The sequence below is a fragment of the Canis aureus genome, chromosome 22 (genome assembly GCF_053574225.1).
Source record: "Canis aureus isolate CA01 chromosome 22, VMU_Caureus_v.1.0, whole genome shotgun sequence".
NCBI lineage: Eukaryota > Metazoa > Chordata > Mammalia > Carnivora > Canidae > Canis > Canis aureus.
This window is the reverse complement of record NC_135632.1, coordinates 7,573,082-7,592,012: the sequence shown is the minus strand read 5'-3', so window position 1 is coordinate 7,592,012 and position 18,931 is coordinate 7,573,082. Positions and strand designations below refer to the sequence as shown.

The 18,931-nt window shown below is 38.1% G+C and overlaps 2 long non-coding RNA genes and 2 pseudogenes across 4 annotated transcripts in view; 2 read left to right on the top strand and 2 right to left on the bottom strand.

The window, feature by feature from the left end:
• The window catches only part of LOC144293717 (uncharacterized), a 64,810-nt gene that overhangs the window by 13,611 nt on the left and 32,268 nt on the right, over positions 1-18,931 (bottom strand). Inside the window, exon 4 of one of the 2 annotated variants that reach the window (XR_013360950.1) lies at positions 13,925-13,996. The exons of the other annotated variant lie outside the window; for it this stretch is intronic. This is a non-coding gene — a long non-coding RNA (uncharacterized LOC144293717). The remainder of the gene's footprint in view (positions 1-13,924; positions 13,997-18,931) is intronic. 2 annotated transcript variants of the gene reach the window in all.
• LOC144293719 (uncharacterized) overlaps positions 1-18,931 on the top strand; it is a 61,006-nt gene that overhangs the window by 32,684 nt on the left and 9,391 nt on the right. The window lies entirely within an intron of this gene.
• LOC144294418 (U4 spliceosomal RNA) lies at positions 16,317-16,385 on the top strand (annotated as a pseudogene).
• Positions 16,640-17,412, bottom strand: LOC144293580 (protein SET-like; annotated as a pseudogene).

The window sequence follows — 18,931 nt, the reverse complement described above, 5'->3', positions numbered from 1 at the left end:
AACCCTCTTTGCTTGAACTTGAAAAAGAGCCATTGCCTCCAGGAGAGCTCTGCTCTCCCCTGCTTACACCCAGGGCACAGGTTCTTTGGTGACTGCAGCACACTAGATGTCAGTGCCTACCTGCCCAGGTAACCTGCATGACCATGCCCTACACAATGATGTATAAAAATGAGCTTAACCTACAAAGCTATTGACCTGTAGTGTCCTCTAGCCAACTGATACATATTTCTACGCCCAAGCCCAGAAATGAGTATTCTGACCAGATGATAATCACAAGTATTCTCAAAATAAAAAGGGGGGTAGGAAATATGGTAGGATCATGAGTTAGCCAAATTCATAAGGATATCTGAAAGAGTAAAGCCAAAAATAAGCCACCTCTATGAAGATGATGAAGGTGAAATATAGGTATAGGTCTACTTTTAGGTACATTTGATTATGTCTTATGTTGGTTTCATGGGACCTCTGTTTTTGACTCTTTCTTTAAAAAATGTTCATGGAGCCATAAATTGATAAAGTCTTCTCACAATATGGTTTGGGAAGTCACTATCAGAAATCTTGAGTGACGCCTGGGTGGCTCAGCGGTTGAGGGTCTGCCTTCGGCTCAGGGTGTGATCCCGGGGTCCTGGGATCAAGTCCAGCATCAGGCTCCCTGCATGGAGCCTACTTCTCCCTCTGTCTATGTCTCTGCCTCTCTCTCTCTCTCCCTCTGTGTCTTTCATGAATAAATAAAAATCTTAAAAAAGAAAAAAGAAAGAAATCTGAATGTGCAAATATTTGAGCCAGCAATTTCATTCTAGGAATGGATCCTGAAGAAATATACACACATACCCATGAAAACTATAGGACAGCAGCAATGTCTCCAATAGCAAAAAATTGAAACCATTTTACAGTTCTCATAAATAATGCAGAAAAAAATAAGTTCATAATATTTTATCTCTTTGGATTATATCTTTAAGGAAAATTGTAAATAGCAACATTATCAAGTTAAACAAGAATTTAAACATTTTATGGCTTGCATATGCATTGCAATTTTTTTTTTCCCAAGAATAGCTTAAAAAAAAAAAAAAAAGAATAGTTCTAATGTTGTTGCTCCAAGAGGTGTTGTTGGTTTTACTCTATTCTCAGTAGCACTGGGTATTAATTTTTTTAAACTATTTTGGGAAAAGTAGAACAATATACTCCTGGAATGAATTATACATTTGAAAGTTTCTCTTTTATTAATTAATTATTAATTGCATTTGGTGAATTAACTGTTCAGGTCCTTTGTCCATTTATTTGTCTAACAATATTTTTTATTAGTAATAATAGTTGACTCCTACTGAGTGTCAAGAGGCACTGTTCTAAGTACTACACAGATATAATCACATTTTAACTTTACAAAACTCCATATTACTGGTGTCACCATTTTACAGATGAAGAAACTGAGCCCCAGATATGTGCACATCGTAAGAAGTCTAATTTCAGAGTTGAGGCTCTTGCTGTTATCATATTCTGTGGCTTCATATGAATGTGTCAAATAGTTAAGATATCATCTTTCATCTGTCATACTTGTTAAAAGTATTTTCTCAGTGTTATATTTTTTACATTCTTGCATTCTTATGTGCAGAACATATTAATGTCCTTATGAATTCAATTTACTTTTATCTCTGTAATTTCTTCTATCATTTCTAAGCTTATAAAGATATCCCTGCTCCAGAAATGTGAGAAATTTTCAAATTGATATTTCCTTTCAGTGTGTGTGTGCAAAATATATGAATATACATATGCATTTGTATTTGCGTATATAAATGTACATAAACATTAACAATATACAAATTCTTTAATCCACATAGACATTATCATGGCATACGATATGAGGCATTTGGGACCTTTTTTAATCCTGACACTGTGGCTGAGCAGAAAATCTCTCTGCCAGTGTCCAGATGAGATACTAAGCTACTAGGATTTTAATCTTCAACTTACCTTTGCTCCAATTGATATGATTAAGCCAAGATTATTTAACCCAAGCCCCAATGAGTCATTCCAAACCTTTGAATCATCCTGACAGACTTGACAAATCTTCTGCTGAATTACTGCCTTGGAGAATTCTTTGCATGACTAGTTGAACATTGAATGTCTGCAAGCCTTATGATTTATAGTCCTTCATCATCGAGGCACATGCCTGACCCAATGGTTACACCCACTGTATTTCCAAAGAGAAGAAATATCTTAGGCATTAAATTGGTAGGTCCCAGTTGGTTCTGAAGTATAGGTCAGTAGAGCAGTGCATATAGTATGCTCCCATTTAGGGGGTGATGGGAGTAGGAATATGTATCCTTCACATATAGAAAAAGATAGGTATACATTAAGATATGAATATGGGTGTAGACACATAGTATAGATACATAGAAGGCTACATAAGAACACTGGTCAGACCTGGGGGCTAGGAGTGATGAGGAGTGGAGGAGAGTTTTCACTACTTATTATCTTACTGTGACTTTTGAATTTTGTTTTGTGTGCCTGTATTATCTACTCACAATGAATTTTTATATTAAAAATAATTAAAAGTTGGGATGCCTGGGTGGCTCAGCGGTTGAGTGCCTGCCTTTGGCTCAGGGTGTGATCCTGGATTCCCAGGTTCGAGTCCCACATCGGGCTCCTTGCCTGGAGCCTGCCTCTCCTTCTGCCTGTGTGTCTCTCTCTCTGTCTCTCATGAATAAATAAATAAAATCTTTTAAAAAAATAATTAAAAGTTAAGTTCAGGAATCTAAGTGGTGATTCAGTAACATTTTCGAGTCACCTTATGGAAATATAATGCAGGGTTGATAATAGAAGGGGTTACTAATTCCAATGTGGTTTGGTAACAGTATGCATTATCCAAAATTTCAGGTTTTGCGATGTGCAGGCCACACTCCCTTTGCTCTCATCTGAATCCAGTACCCCACTTTGGTTACAGGGAACTACATTTCCCAGCGTCCCTCCAGTCTAAAAGTGGGAGCAGCTTCCTAGTGTTCCTAATCTCTGGAATCCCTCTCCTTTCTAGCTTCCAAGTTTGCCTCCTCAGGTCTTCCATTTCCTAGGTAACCAATTCTTTGTATCAAATTTCCTCTGTTGGAAAAACCTGGAATGGCTCTGCTTTTCTGGTCAGACAGCCTGACTGATACACTTCACAGGCACACATTTTCTGTTTCTTGCTGGAAATATCCTTGCCCACGAATAAGAAAGACACCTTTGGGGCCTCTCATATATTATATGATCTTAGATTCAGATTGCAGAACTCCAAACACACTGAGCATTTGGTTATTTCTTTGCATATTACCCCTATATTCCATAACTACCATTCTGCATCATTGCCCAATGCTGTAAATGGTTTTTTAAAGGATACTATTTGGAGATACATACTTAGGAATAATTGCCTTTGCATTCTTCTCAGAGTCAGAACACTTAGGACATGAAAAGTGGAAACCTCTCTGGTGAGACTCTTCAGGACACTGGCCTGGGGCTGTATCAGGCAGTAGCTGAATTGTGAAAAAGTCAGATATACAGCTTCTCTCTGGCAGAGATTTTAGGGGGGAAATGACTGTGTGGTGCTCAAATATGGACTTTCCATTTCTCGGCTTGCTTTGTTTCCAGCAGTTCTACTCTTAGAAATCAAAATCTCATTTCATTTGTTCCTCAAGAAAGATAATTGTTCTTGACCAGACCAGTGGCCTTTATCTAAAGACCATGGGCCTATCTCTTGTCAACCGCAGGGTACTTGCTAAAATTTAACCTAAGCCTAACTGATACAGATCAATTATAGGTTTGTGAAGGTTTGCTAACACGTTTTAATTTGCTTAGGGTTTAATTCATCTAAAATAATTAGGTTTTCTCAATTCATAAGTTATCCAAATCATTTTCTGGCCTGGTGTGAGCATTATCATCCTTCATAATCACAGGCAGTGCCTGACTCAAGGCTTCTGACTTATGCATGACCCTTACATCACTGCTCTTCTGCACTTGGTGGGACCCCGCCCTTCCTCACCACCCCTGCACCTGTCACTTCTTTCCTCCATCTGCTACAGGTGAGAATGTACCTTCCTTCTTCCCTCACAATCCTCTTCCCTGAAGTTGACCCAATCCTTCTACCCCCTAACCACAGCAATATGAAGTTAACCTGAACCCCTGCACCCCAGCCCACTTCAGCTGTAGAATCTGTCCCCATCCCCATCTCTCCACTTTTGGCCTTTGGGACAGACCCACCCAACCTTTCACTAACCCTGTTGATGTCTCACACATGGCCCTATCCTGCAACCCCAAAGGCCCTGCCCCTCCAATAACGTGCCCTTAGTCCTGACTCTGCACATGATCCCTGATGCAGGAACAAACAACCTCAACTATTAAACATCTCCTCCCCAGGCATTCACCTTGTGAGGGTCCCGGTATCTGTCCCTCTTGTCCTTTACCTGTTCCCCATTAATCTTCACCCTCTTTGTCAAATCTCCCATCTCTCAATTGTTACTCCTGACCTGACCCTGTCATCGATGTAGACACAGATTTACTAAAGTGTTAATGAAGCTTAAATTTTAGAGGTCCTTGCACAGGTCCCTTCCAAGGCCTCATGTCTTGTTTTGCATTCATAATGGTGTGTTCCTCCTAAAGAAGGCCCCACACGTGTTAAAACTTCAGGCCACAAAACCTGGGTCTGCTCCTACTTAGGTGATAATTTCCTTATTATCTTGGAATCAGGGGAATGTTCCCACTCCCATCACAACGCTGCTTCTAGGAAATATGTGCTTCTAGAACCACAAATTGAACTTTGAATGCCCTCAACCTTAGACACATTGTTAAACTTAGTGGTTAGTTTTAATTATAAGACTGGTGTTTTGTTTCAGCTCTTTTTTAGGTTAAATAGGTTTTTGCTGATTGGCTTTGGAAACCAACCACTGAACAAGTGACTTGTAAACAAACTTCTGGAATGTAAGCCATTTCTAAATTGTAGGCTTCAGGGACTTACCATTAACAAAAGCCTATAAACCACGACATACACACTGTATTTTATGTGTGGAAACCTATGTATAAATACTGACATTTTGTCATATGAAAAAAATTACCCGGTAAAGTCGATCAAAAAATGTGGGAAATTTGTAACATTCAACGAGTCATGATGTGTAATTACAACCAGTCATGTATATTTTCTGAGGCAGGTTCAATTTGAAATGTTTTGTTCTGTGATCACCCTGTATGACTCTCTAGTTCATCATTTTATAGCCAGAAACTGGTATAGTACCTAGCACACAGTAGGCACTCAAGCAATACTTGCAAATTGAATGATTGTATAATACTGTTTTGCAGACCATGTGCCCTACTTTTGGTTTTAAGATTATGGTCACTGACTATAATGAACATATACAAGCAATTTAACTTTTTTCTTTTTACTATTTTTAAATATACATTGGCAATTTTTAAATATACATTCTGTCAATTTATTGAATTTTCCAAATCTCACTTGCAAAATAAAAAGGCTCGGACCTCAATGAAAGATACAATATATACATTACTGTCTCTCCCATCAGTGAATCAATTCTTTACCAAATAATTACACAACATCTTCCAGAATATTGTGTTTATTTTCTTAGTAATGTGAAAGAATGCTTTTATATCAGTTTTGGCATGCAAATAGTTTTATTTTTAAGGAATCAGTATACTTGGAGCATCCTAACCTCCCACATAGTTCTTCTAAATTCTACAAATATGTTGCACACACTCCAATTTTTAGTCTAAGAACTCATTAACTTTCAGTGAGGCTATGGATCCCCTCCAGCAAGTAGATTAACAAGGTGAGTTTGATGAAGAAAAATTTTCATGTAAATTATCTCAATCCTTCAAAGAATCCAAAAGTATTAATTATAATTGAATAATGATCAGGAATGCCTTTTATTTTGGATTCCTGGACTGCACCATTGTTATAAATTGGTAGCAGCTTCTCCACTGCCTCTTTCCCCTTCCCCTTCTATCCCTTCACCCCACAAGAGAAGTTAATAGTCAACTGTTGGTATTGGGGGAACATGTTTGGGGGAAAAAAAACAGGAAGATTTTTTTTAAATTCTTAATTCTAGGAACATTTATAGCTTTGGAGCAAGTTTTGGTATTGCACTATTCATTTCTCCATCAGAATACCAGTCATTAGAATAAAGACAAGTTCTGATACCATTTGTCCTTTTTTCCTCACCCCACTTCTCACCCACCCAAAAACCCTCCAGAAGAAATATTTTTTCCTGTTCTCTTTTTGCCACAAGGATTTTTCATCCCAAATCATACAAGAGCACACCAAGAAATCTCTTGATCCTGAATTGCAACATACACATGTGTCCACTTCCCATCCTGATTTTTAAGATAATCCCTTCCACCTTTATTCCTCATCTTTGACCAACAAGTGAGAAATACAGCCAACTCCCTTTACCACACAAAGTATGACTCATGTCTTTCATGGCTGGGAATTTACCCAGAACAGACATAGAATGTGATAAATCTTATAGATTATTATTTTTATAAGTACATGAGTGGTCTCCACATAAGCTAGGGAAGTTGCTGGAAGTCTGGAGAAGTTTTCAGAATACCTGAAGGCCAGAGTCCACTTAGTAGTTCTTTGAAGAAGAAAATTCCAGACATTTCAAAAGAGCAGATCATTCAGACAACTGGCGTTCCATTTGCAAACCAGCTTCTATCCTCCCTACCCACCCCTTCCAGAACATCCCTGTCAGAGGGTCATTAGAATGTTGTTTGAAATAGTGGTGGTTTTTCAAAAAATACCAGGTTCTCCCACTTCAAAGAACAGCCAGCAGAGAGTTATTGCTCCTTCCTGAGGCGTTCTCCTGGACAGAAGTCTACAAGGGCCTTCCCATATTTCCCTATTCTGCCCAGGCAGAGAGGGGAAGATTTTTTTCCTTCCTAGTTCTCTGAACGAGCCTGAAGAGAATTCTTCATGATGAGCACTTTAAAGCTAGATTTCAGAAGATCTACTTGTCTCTCTGATGAGCCAAGAAGAAAACTTGCCTACAAAGGAAATCCAAGAGCCTGAAGAGGAAGAGGAAGACATTGGCTATGACATTGCATTAGACCCCTGACTGGTCAATAACTTTACCAGGTGCTTAATTCCCCCCGAAGCAGTCATCAGACCCTTGGCAATGGGTGGTCACTACCTCATAAGCAAAGTGTTTTATTTTTAGCAATTGTCTCCAGTGGCTTGCTCACATTGCCCCTCAAAGAGATGAGATTCCAATGTCCTCATTGTAGTGGATATTTGTTCTCTTTCACCTCATACCCAGACTTTCCTGACTTGTCTGCCCAGAGGCAAGGCCAGTGGTGCTTTCATGGGACCAATCCTGTGGTGTGTTATTTTAAAGATTCTTGATCAGTTTTTGCTTTTCTATTAGGTTTCTAAAGTTTTCCATTGGTATTTTGATTGAAATAAGTTAGTCCTATAAACTATTGGGAAAATTTGTTAGCTTTAAAATTTTGTTTCCCGTCCAAAAACATGCATTTCCATTTATTAAAGTATTAAATTCCTGAATAAATTTTTCTAATTTTCTTCATGTAAGTTCTGTACAACTTTTTAATTGTAAATAGTTTTTTCATTGTATTTTTTCTAGTTGATTACTGTTCTTACAGAGGAGTTATTTTTAATTATATATTTGTGTAACTAACCACCTCATTGAATGTAGTTAATTTTCAGTAATTTCTCAGTTCTGTTACAATTTGTGGTTCAAGATTATACCAACTACGAATAATTTTTTAAAAAATCATGGTTTTAGAGGAGGCAAAGTGTGAATTCTGGGGGAAGTGGCAGCAGTGAATTTAGTGTTTAAGAAAACAGAGCACAGGTAATGAAATAGCTCATTTTCTCTTTCCCCCCAGGGGCCTATGGCAGCCTCTCCATGACCGTGGTGCCTAGGTACTGGAGGAAGGAGCAGTTCCATCTAGTTCCATGGAGATGGCCATGAAATGTTGCTCACTTATTTCTAACAACTTGGGGTCTTTAATTACCAGGCCATTCTCATAGAATAGAACTCAGCAAGAGGCTGGGAACCAGAGTTCTAAATGCTAAATTCTTTCTGCCTAAGGCTTGCTAGGGTACCTGATAAATTCTTGACCCCGTTCATAAACCTTGTTTTCAGCAAAGTCAAATGGAACAGCCTTAACACTATTGAATATTTGACTATATTAACTACCTTGCCTTTGAAAGCAACTCTCCACTTAGGGCAGGAGCCTCCATTCTGCAACCCAGGAGAGGCAACAACAGTCTCTATAACCCAAGTTAGGAAACCAAGAGGAAATGGTCAGTGGACTCAGAACACCCTCTTTCTCATTCTTTTTAGCCTTTCTTGAATAACTGAGCATGAGCTACACCTCTTCTCAGAAACTATTCTGAGATGCAGAAGGCCCATTCTTTCCCCTCCCCCAAAAGCTACATGATCGCCACACTATTTCCTGTAAGAACCACTCAGCTTGCTCTTAAGAGCAAGGTAGAGATAGTCAACATCATTACTCACCAGAGAAATGCAAATTAAAACCATGATGAGGTACTATTTCACACCCACTAGGATGGCTGTAATAGAAAAGGCAAATAATAACAAGTATTGGTGGAGATGTGGAGAAATTGAAATTCTCATGTATAGTGGTCGGAATTTAAAAGGGTGCAGTCGCTGCGGAAAACAGTCTGGTAGCTCCTCAGAAGATTAAACACACAGCTGCAAATGACCCAGCAGTTCTTTTCTTAGGTACCCAAGAGAAATATGCCACAAGAAAAGCTTGTACATGAATGTTCATAGCAAAGTTATTTCATAATAGCCAAAAGGTGGGAAAAGCCCAACTGTCCATCAACTGATGAATGGATGAGTAAAATGTATATATATAGATAGATAGATAGATAGATAGAGATATAGATATAGATATATATGGATATATATATATCCACACAAGGGGAAATTATTCAATCATAAAAAAGGAATGAAGTGCTGGTACATGTACAACACAGTTAAAACTTGAAAACATTAGCATATACTAAGTGGGAAAAAAGCCAACCACAAAAGACCATATAATGTGTAATCCCATTTATATGAGATGTCCAGAATAAGCAAGTCTATAGAAACAGAAAATAGATTAATGGTTATGAGGGGCTGAGGAGGAGGCGAATGACTGCTGACAGGTATAGGTTTTCCTTTTGTAGTGATGAAAATTTTCGGAATTAGATAGTAATGATTATGATTGCACAACTCTGTTAATATACTGAAAACTATTGAATTGTAACATTTTATTTTATTTATTTTTTTAAAACTTTTATTTATTTATGATAGGCACACAGAGAGAGAGAGAGAGAGGCAGAGACACAGGCAGAGGGAGAAGCAGGCTCCATGCACCAGGAGCCCGACGTGGGATTCGATCCCGGGTCTCCAGGACCGCGCCCTGGGCCAAAGGCAGGCGCCAAACCGCTGCGCCACCCAGGGATCCCGAATTGTAACATTTTAATGTGTGGATTCGACAGTACAGAAATTGTAGCTCAATAAATCTATAAGAAAGAGAGAGAGAGAAGAACAAAAGAAAGAAAAAGGAAGGAAGGAAGAAAAAGAAAGAGGGAAGGAAGGAAAGAAAGAAGGAAGGAAGGGAGAAAAGAAAGAAAGAAGAAAGAAAGAAAGAAAGAAAGAAAGAAAGAAAGAAAGAAAGAAAGAAAGAAAGAAAGAAAGAAAGAGAAAGAACAAGCTAGGGAAGAAGAAAGGAAGGGAAGCAGCCTGGTTGGGGTAAAGACTGAGTTAGGTGTAATCTCGCCCTCTCCATATCTCTTTCCCCAATAGGCCCCTCCCAGGGTTCCTCTTCCTCTTTCTACTTCATCAAATTTGCCCCCAGAAAATGAAGCCTTTACAGCCAGTCATGACCTCCACCCTCCTTATAATTCATGAGCTGACCTCAGCCACATCCACTTGGCACAGCCTCAACACAGCTGCTCAGCCTCCTTGCTAGGGAAGGTATCTACCTACCAGAGCCCTGCCTTGAGCCCTTTGCTTGCAAGATCCTGTCCAGATGCCTCTGTGCTGGTGGTTTTGCTCCTGTACTAATCCATGGTTACACGGCCCCACCCCTCTGTGAGCATGCTGGGAGAAGCTAGCTGGCCTACGTGCACCCAACATCTCCAGCTGCGTCCTGCTCAGCCCAGGTAAATTCAGGGTGGCTCCTGCTTAAACTTCAAAAGAATTTCTCCTAAAAGCCAAGGAGCTTCTTTTTACTTACTTCTTACTTACTTCTTACTTACTTTACTTACTTCTTACTTACTTCTTACTTACTTTACTTACTTCTTACTTACTTCTTACTTACTTTACTTACTTTTTCTTTTTACTTACTTCTTTTTACTTTACTTCTTTTTACTTTTAGCTTGGTATACGTAATTCCACTTAATCTTCACAATAGCCCTCTAAAGAAATTATATTATCCTCATTTTTTTAAGAAGAAGAAACAGATTTAAAGCTTAACAGACTTAATCAAAGTCACATAGATTGGAGTCAAGATTCAAACACTGAACTGTCGAAGCCAGCACTCTTTCTGCTGCCCTGGATATGAGACAAATACAATATGCCAGGCAGTGTTCTAAACATATTAACAATATTATTTCATTGTCTCTCACAACCCCATGAGATAGGTACTAGCATCTCATATAATAGATGAGGTTCAGAGAGATTAACTCTTTTAGATAATATTTATCACTCACTGAGTGCTTGGGAGATTGGGAAGATTTTTGCTTTTTCATAAAGGTGAAAGATGCAAACAGTGCTGTCCTTTTTCTCCTTCTCTTGCCTTTAATTAACTATTTTGAGACTATAAAAAGAAAGGCAAAAAAAAAATCACAAATATTTTCCCAAACATCATCAACCTACTAAGTAATAAACTACCTTTGGATCTTTTATTACATAAGAAAATTGAAATCCTACTTGTATAATCAATCCACTGTCACTAGATTTTCTGTTACTTGTACCTAAACATGTTCTTAACTCCTACAGGAAGGCCCTATTACTACCTTCTTACAGATAAAGGGGTACAGAAGGATGAAGTCTTTTTCCAAAAGTCACATAAATAATAAATGACTGTGGCCAACTGATAATTGTCCCCCCCCCCCCATTCCTCTTTTAAGAACTTAATTACCCAAGTTATAGCTGGGCACAAGGGTGCTCAGAAATGGTCACATTTCCCAGGCTTCCTTGTGGCTTTGTGGGCCAAATGACTTTATTTTGGTTAATGCAAAGTGAGTGGAAGGAAGGAATGTGATCAACTTCTTGGTCATGCCCTCCAGTTCCTCTTTCCTTCTTCTCACTGGTGGTAATGGTGAACCATCTTCAATTACATGGACCAGGGTAACACCTCAAGAGACAGCAGAGCAACAAGATAGAAGGAGCCTATGTTCTTGAATGACCTCATGGATTAAGATTGCTCTACATCCTGGGATCACCTACCAACTTGGGCTTTTAAATGAGAGAGAAATAAACTATCTCAGTTAAGTCATTATTATAAACAATATTGTGGCCAACCAATTTGCAAACATAGGTCTCATTCCAAATTGGGGTGATTTCCACTACAATTCAAGTATCAAATTCAGAGATTGTGAACTCAAATGCCTATAGATGCTAGGTGGATAACAAATTAGTGATGAAGACTGGGCTGCAGAGCATATATGCGGTTACCAAGTTCTAGATCCCTTTTCTCCTGCTAGACTTCTTTCCTGGCTTTCTTATAATTATCTGGGACCATGTGACTGAGGTCTGGCCAGCATAATGTGAATAGCAGGAATGAATGCTGCATCCAGTCCTGGCCCCCAAAAAAGTTTCTCACTCAATAATATACTCTTTCTTTTCCCTCAACTGAAGTAGAAAAGATGCCCCAGGAAGTCTTAGGAGCCAAGCAATGCATATGGCAGAGCCACAGGATAGAAAAATCCCTGGGTAACCACTTAGAGAAGAGCTGCATAAATTACATTGACATGTAAATTTTGACACGAGTAAGAAACAAAGTTTTCCCAAGTAGATTCATTACATGCTCAGGTCTCAGGTCTATTGTTACCACAGCATAAGGCAGTTTATCCTCACTAATTCCCCTGTAGGAATGCAGGCCCAGTATTGCCAGATCTTTTGTTTTTGTTTGTTTGTTTGTTTGTTTGTTTGTTTTAAAGAAGACAGAATTGCTGAATGTTATGAAAAAAACATCTCATTTTCAGTGTTAGCCAATACTGTGAAGGTCAGACATGACCAAGATCCAGATCTATCCCAAGGACTACCAGTTTACCACCTCTGCCCCAGTGTTATAGTGTACCCTGATCCTGGACTTTAGCCAGCTTCTTCTACTGGTTCCCGGCTTCAATGGCCCCTTAAAATCCAGTTAAGGTTCTAAGACTTTCCCCAATTTGTTATGCAGGCTTATTAAACTTGAAGCCAATGGTTTTTGGTGTATAATTGTGAAAGGCAGGAAATGACCTATTACCTAAAGCTGTTCTCTCATTTGATACAAGTAATCTTGACAAGCATTTGTCTGGAGCTCCAGTGTTTCTCTCTCATTCACATGTTCTTAAAGTTAAGACCTAATAATGCCTACATGTCCAACTACATTCTTCAAAATGAAACTATTTATAAACTTTTCTCTACTTAGCCACCTGCCCAAATTCTTTCCAACTCAAGGCTTATCTCAAAGATTATCTCCTCTATGGGGTCTTTTCCTTCCAACCAAAGGAGCATGGTTCCTTCCTAAATTGTGAACTCCTGAAGAGACCAGATCATTTTCCTTTTCACAGTATCAGTTTCTGGAATGACACTTAGCTCATAATAAGTGCTCAATACAAGAACTCAATATATGTGTTAGTGTTTTGTGACTATTGTTATATATTTTATAATTGTTTTGTTTTACTTCACGTGCACCTAAATCAATGGGTTCCTCATAATTGTGCTTTGCATCCTGTGGCAAGATGCTGTCAGGAAGTATTGAAACTAAGAACATTGCAATAATTGAATTCAAAAACGTCAAATATCTTAGCTATTTATAAGGGTAGACTCTGGAGCCAGACTGCCTGGGCTCCTATACCACACTTACTAGCCATAACTAGCCATACAACTTTGGGCAAATTAACTTGTCTGCTTCTTGGTTTCCTCAACTGTAAAATGGAAGTAATAATAATAGTACTATTGTATTGGTTTGCTAGGGTTGCTATTACAAAATGCCACAAACTGGGTTTCTTAAACAATGGAAATTTATCATCTGACAGTTCTAGAGGCTAAAATCTGAAATCAAGGTGTCCGCAGCATTTGTTTTTCCTGAAGGATATGAAGAAGAGATCTGTTCTAAGCATCTCTCCTTGGCTTGTAGATGACTGTCTTTTCCCTGTGTCTCTTCACATGGTCTTCTCTCAATGCGTGTCTGTCTTTGTGTCCAAATCTCCCCTTTTTATAAGCTCATCAGTCATTTGGGATTAGGGCTCACCCTAATGACTTCGGTTTAACTTGATTACATTTATAAAGACTCTATCTCCAAATAAGGTCACCTTCAAGATATTGGGAGTTAGGACTCCAGCATACCTTTTTTGGGAAGAGAACACAATTCAACCCATAACTATATTGCCTACTCAGATTTTTATGAGGATAAAATGAATTAGTACATGTAAAACATTTAAGAACAGTGCCTGTTATACTGCAAGTTTTTAAAAACACTAGATGATATTGTTATACTTCTTAAAGTCTTATACCAAGGTGACCCTTAAAAATAAGTCACAGGAAATTACACTGTTCAGTATCGTTGTTTTGGGGCAGTGGTTGAAGAGAAGTGGTGATGGTTTCAGTCCTCGTTCTCAGGATATAGCAAAATGAAGCAAGTGTGAGTTTCTGACATTAATAATACAATAGAAGGTATGGCAAAAAAAATAGCAAGTTATTGCACTCACCATAAGCTTGAAAATGACTCAGTTTGAGGGGTATGCCATACATTGAGAGGTGCGCCACCATTAGAATTTATCCTGCAATTTATTATTAGGTATTGTTAATACATTTTTAGCAACAACCACCAAATTAAAAGTACCATAAAAGATTATAGCTTGACTTCTGCAATTCTGGAATTTGACTTCTTTTAAACAAGGGATTGGTTTCAAAGTCTTCTTAGATATCCTAGAGTTAGGATTTTTAACTCAGTCTAGAGGCAAGTTGATGGTTGTGTGACTCAACCACTGAAATATAGTCCAATAAACCATTCAAGTCACAAAATTTATAAACATAAGTATTTCCTAATAATGCCCAGGGATGCAAATCCCTGATTTATAAGGATCCCTACAACAACAAAAAAAGTCTCTCTGGTGAGATAATATTTACCATTCTTTTTAACAAAAGGGGAAAGAAAAAGCCAGTTCTCAATGTTTTGTTCTCATTCTCTTGAGAATCTATCAACATTTTATTTTTAGTTTGTCTCCTAAATCATTCATGAGTGCAGTTCTGTGGTGATACGGTTTATACATTCCTTTCAGTCCTGACGGCATTTTAAATTCTGGCCTCTGAGTAAAAATTTCAGCGCAGGTCCCGTTGCATTTGTTGATTTTACAAATGAATAGATCTTCAGTAGGGAGATGTCGGTATCCTGTCAAAAGCCCTCTTCAAAGCAGAGGCTGCTTGGGTGGTATGGGTGATCTGAATATCGCCTGTTTAAATGGGCGGTCAGTGATGCGCATACCATCCAACCACATGTGTGGCTTATTTCTGAATTATTATACCAGGTCAGGAAACCTACCTCATAAGTATGTACCACCGTAACCCTCGAAGTTCAGATATACTATTTCAATTATATTCAATCTGCAAATCCAGACTTTTCTCCAAAGTCATGCTTCCATCATTTGTGAGCTTTGAGAAGGGCAAGAGGGTATAGCTGAGGCCTCTTTTCTCTGCTCCCATCTGCTTCCCTACATCCTCCCAACATTCTCTTCCCTTCTCCCTGCCCCTCTCTTCTTCATCACCTGTTTGGTTCAGGTATGTTGAGCCTGAAGATTGCAGGATTTCATCTTTCTGTTTTAGGTATAGCCATCAGCCTTGTGGTTAAAATTGGTTTTTTATCTTATTTTGTTTTGTTTGGGTTTTTTTCCTGCTAATTTTCATAGGGTAAATGAAGATTCAGAAGAAAGCTTTATATATACTTTAAAAATAAATTATTTTCTTACTATGAAAGTAATCATGGTCATTGTAAAAAAATTTAGAAATACAGATGTATTTTTAAATTTTTAAAATTTTTGTGTGTATACATATTTAGTTTTAACAAAACCACTTGTAAACTTTTTTTTTTTAAGATTTCATTTAGTTATTCATGAGAGACACAGAGAGAGGCAGAGACATAGGCAGAGGGAGAAGCAGGCTCCCTACGGGGAACCCAATGTGGGAATCGATTCCAGGAACCCAGAATCACAACCTTAGCCAAAGGCAGACTCTCAACCACTGAGCCACCCAGGTGCCCCAACCTGTACACTTTCAATGTTTAAACCTGAGCATCAAGGACGCCTGGGTGGCTCAGCAGTTGAGCACCTGCCTTTTGCCCAGAGTGTGATCCTGGGGTCCTGTGATCGAGTCCTACATTGGGCTCCCTGCATGGAGCCTGCTTCTCTCTCTGCCTGTCTCTCTGCCTCTCTCACTTTCTCTCTGTCTCTCATAATACATAAAATCTTAAAAAAAAAGAAAAAAAAATAAAACTGAGCATATTTCTTTTCCAGTGAAATAAAAAAGAAAATTTAAAAATAAACAGAACAATATTACAGTAGAGAATGTCAATTTCAAATAAATTTCTATAGGTTTTCCTGATTCTTCTAGCCCTTGTCAGGACTAAAGTCATCATTAGGAGAGAATTTTATTTTAAAAGTGTCATCTTAAATTGCAAGGATCTCCACTAAACATCACAATTAAATGTGCCAAAGGAGAAACCGTGTTGTCAAAATGCCCGGTTAACCCACACAAACATCTCAAACCTAACTTCTGAACTTTGCTGAACTTCTGTAACTCCATTTCTTTAGGTTTTTTTTTTTTTTTTTTAACAAGAGAAAGTAGCCAGATACATATTGGTCAATGGTAAATGCTAACCATCCATATTCACATAGAGACACAGCGTAATCTCTGAGCCCAATATACAGAGAGAGGAGGGAAAAGGCTACAAGTCTGTGCACTACTACACAGGGGCCTAGCACCCTCCAGCTTCCAGCAGAGCTAAGGGAGCAGATTTTTTTTTTTCTCACAGAACACAGTGGTGTTGATCCCATAAAATTTTTGTTGACACAGGAAGGGATAAAGATGAATTTGGAACAGAAATGGAGCTTTGCACAGTGGCAGTATCATAGCCAATGAGGTTTATCCGAGGCGTGATTATTGCTAATTGGAACAGAAATGGGCAGAAATTCTTTTCCACTTTATTTTGCTCAGGGTAATTCCTCCTCCCCAAATATGTTGAGAACCATAGTATAAAGGAAAAGAAAAGAACCTTCAAAAAAATGGCAAATGAACACAAGGGGGAATAAAAGACTGCAACTTGCTCCCAGAGAAAATTAAAAAAAGAAAGGTCAGAACCCATCAGTGTTCCATTAGTCAGCTTCTCTTTCATCCTCTCCTTCCTCTCTCTCCTCATCATCTTCATCTCCTTAATCAATATCTTCCAATCCTTCTTCTTCATCATCATCTTCTTCTTCATCATCATCTTCTTCTTCTCCTTCCCCTTCATCATCCATATTGGGACCTAAGTAGTATTATAATGGACTTGGCCAAATATCATCTTTGATGACCTCTCCTAACTCACCTGCACCTGCATCAGAGTGGTCAGTAAACCAGGGGAAGAAGCTCTTTGGTTCCTCAAGCTGTATCTTCCTGCTGGCTTTATCCTGTGTTTGATTTGAACATTTCATCAAGTCTTTTTCAGAATTCCATTAGATTTCAGTGGACTTTGGAGATGGATCACCACTCTCAATGAGAGGAAATTCTTTGGACAGATCTTTATTTTAAAGTAAAGATTTTCATCAAAATAAAAACCTGGTCTGTAACCTGATTCAATATCTTCAAATTCTATCACTGCAACTCTTGTCAAATAATGCAGCATGTCTTCATCCTCCACCACAAGCAGCAGACACTTGTGGATAGTTGACAAATGCTCTTACCCCAAATTTGGGATTTTGGTAATCAATTCTGACGTCTTTTGAAAAAATGGTTGGTGGCATGTATTATATTTCTGTTCTACGTTCAAAATCTCTTCACTGGCTTGTTAAGCCAATCTATTTCATTTTGTACTTTATCTTTATATTTAATTGCTTAATTGCTTCTTGCTTTCTCCCTTTGGAAAGTGCTGAGAGGTCATTGCCTCCAGCTTGGGGTCAGGAGGCAGTCTCAGTTTCTTCTTTTGAGCAGGAGAAAAGAGTGGCATTTGGGGGCCATGTTGTGAGGGAAGTCAATGAAACAAGGGCAGACACATGTCTGGAAGAGGCTTTGATTACTACAGACATGTATTTTTTATTTTTTTAAGTTTTATTTATTTAAGTCACCTCTACACCTACCATGGGGCTTGAATTCATGACCCTGAGATCAAGAGTTGCATGCTATTGTGACTGAGCCAAAAAGGCACCCCGTATATATATTTTTTTAACAAGGAAAGATAATACCCCAGAAGCTGAAACCCAGAATTAAGCATGGCTAACATTTGGATGCATAGTTTATCAACTTACATATGTTTTTTAAATCTCTGAATTACCATGTAGTCAGATCACCCAACTATTCTATCTAAAAGAAAGGCAGATGCTGAGAGGTCCAACTACCAGGTTAATGACCTCCTCCATTACCCTTCATGTCCAGGAACACTCTAAGGGACCATATCAATCAGTTTCCAAACTCTTGCAAGAGTTTCTTTCCTGGTTGCTAAGTCTCCCCATTTGTCTCCAGTCAAACATTATTCCAGTATTGACCACTTGGCCTCAGATTATCAACTGACAGGCCAAATATAAATATACAGTAAAAAGGAAAGGACCTCCCAAATTTTTGAAAGGAGAAAAGTAACTTTTACTATGGCTAACTCAGTGCAGCAGCTGGTCTAGTACAGTGAGAAAGTACATACACTGAACATGTGGACTCCATATTTTGAAAACTCAGCTCATGCTGAAGAAATTTACATCTACCAGGAGAAAAAATAACATCTTTTGGTAGATTTTACAAATGACATTTTCAAGTAAAACTGTAAGTCCATGGCCATGTCCAGACTCAATGACCATGTAAAATATACACAAACTTGCACATTTTAAGAACATTTACTAGAAAATTATATCTTAACTATAAGTAGTATCCTCAGAGAGAATTTTAAAAATAATTAAGGTTATAATTTAAGAGCTAAATATGATTTATAAAAAGGCATGGTTCAAAAATTTAAAAAGTTCTTAGAACTTAAAAATATGATAATTTAAGCAGAAATTTGATAAACAGATGGAAGGATAAAGTCAAAGAATTTGCTAAGAAAAAAAATTCAGGTAGATTGAAAATATAAAAGAAAGGCTAAATTGTAAGCTGTAAATCCAAGAGGCTAATGTTCAATGACTAGAATCTCCAGAGGGAACAGACAAAATGATAGGAAAATAAAAACAAAAAATAATAAAGAGAATTTTTTGGCTGAAAGACATGAGTCTCTAGACTGAAGAGAGAGAGAGAAGAAACAAATGCTGTAATGCCGGACACAATGAATTAAAAATGAACCACAGTCACAGAATGGTGAAATTTCAGAATGTCAAATATTTTTTAAGACTTTTATTTAAATTCCAGTTAGTTAACATATAATGTAATATTAGCTTCAGATGTAAAATCTAGTGACTCAACACTTCTATACAACGCCTAGTGCTCATCACAAGTGCACTCTAATCCTCATCACCTATTTCACCCATCCCCTCATCCAACTCCCCTCT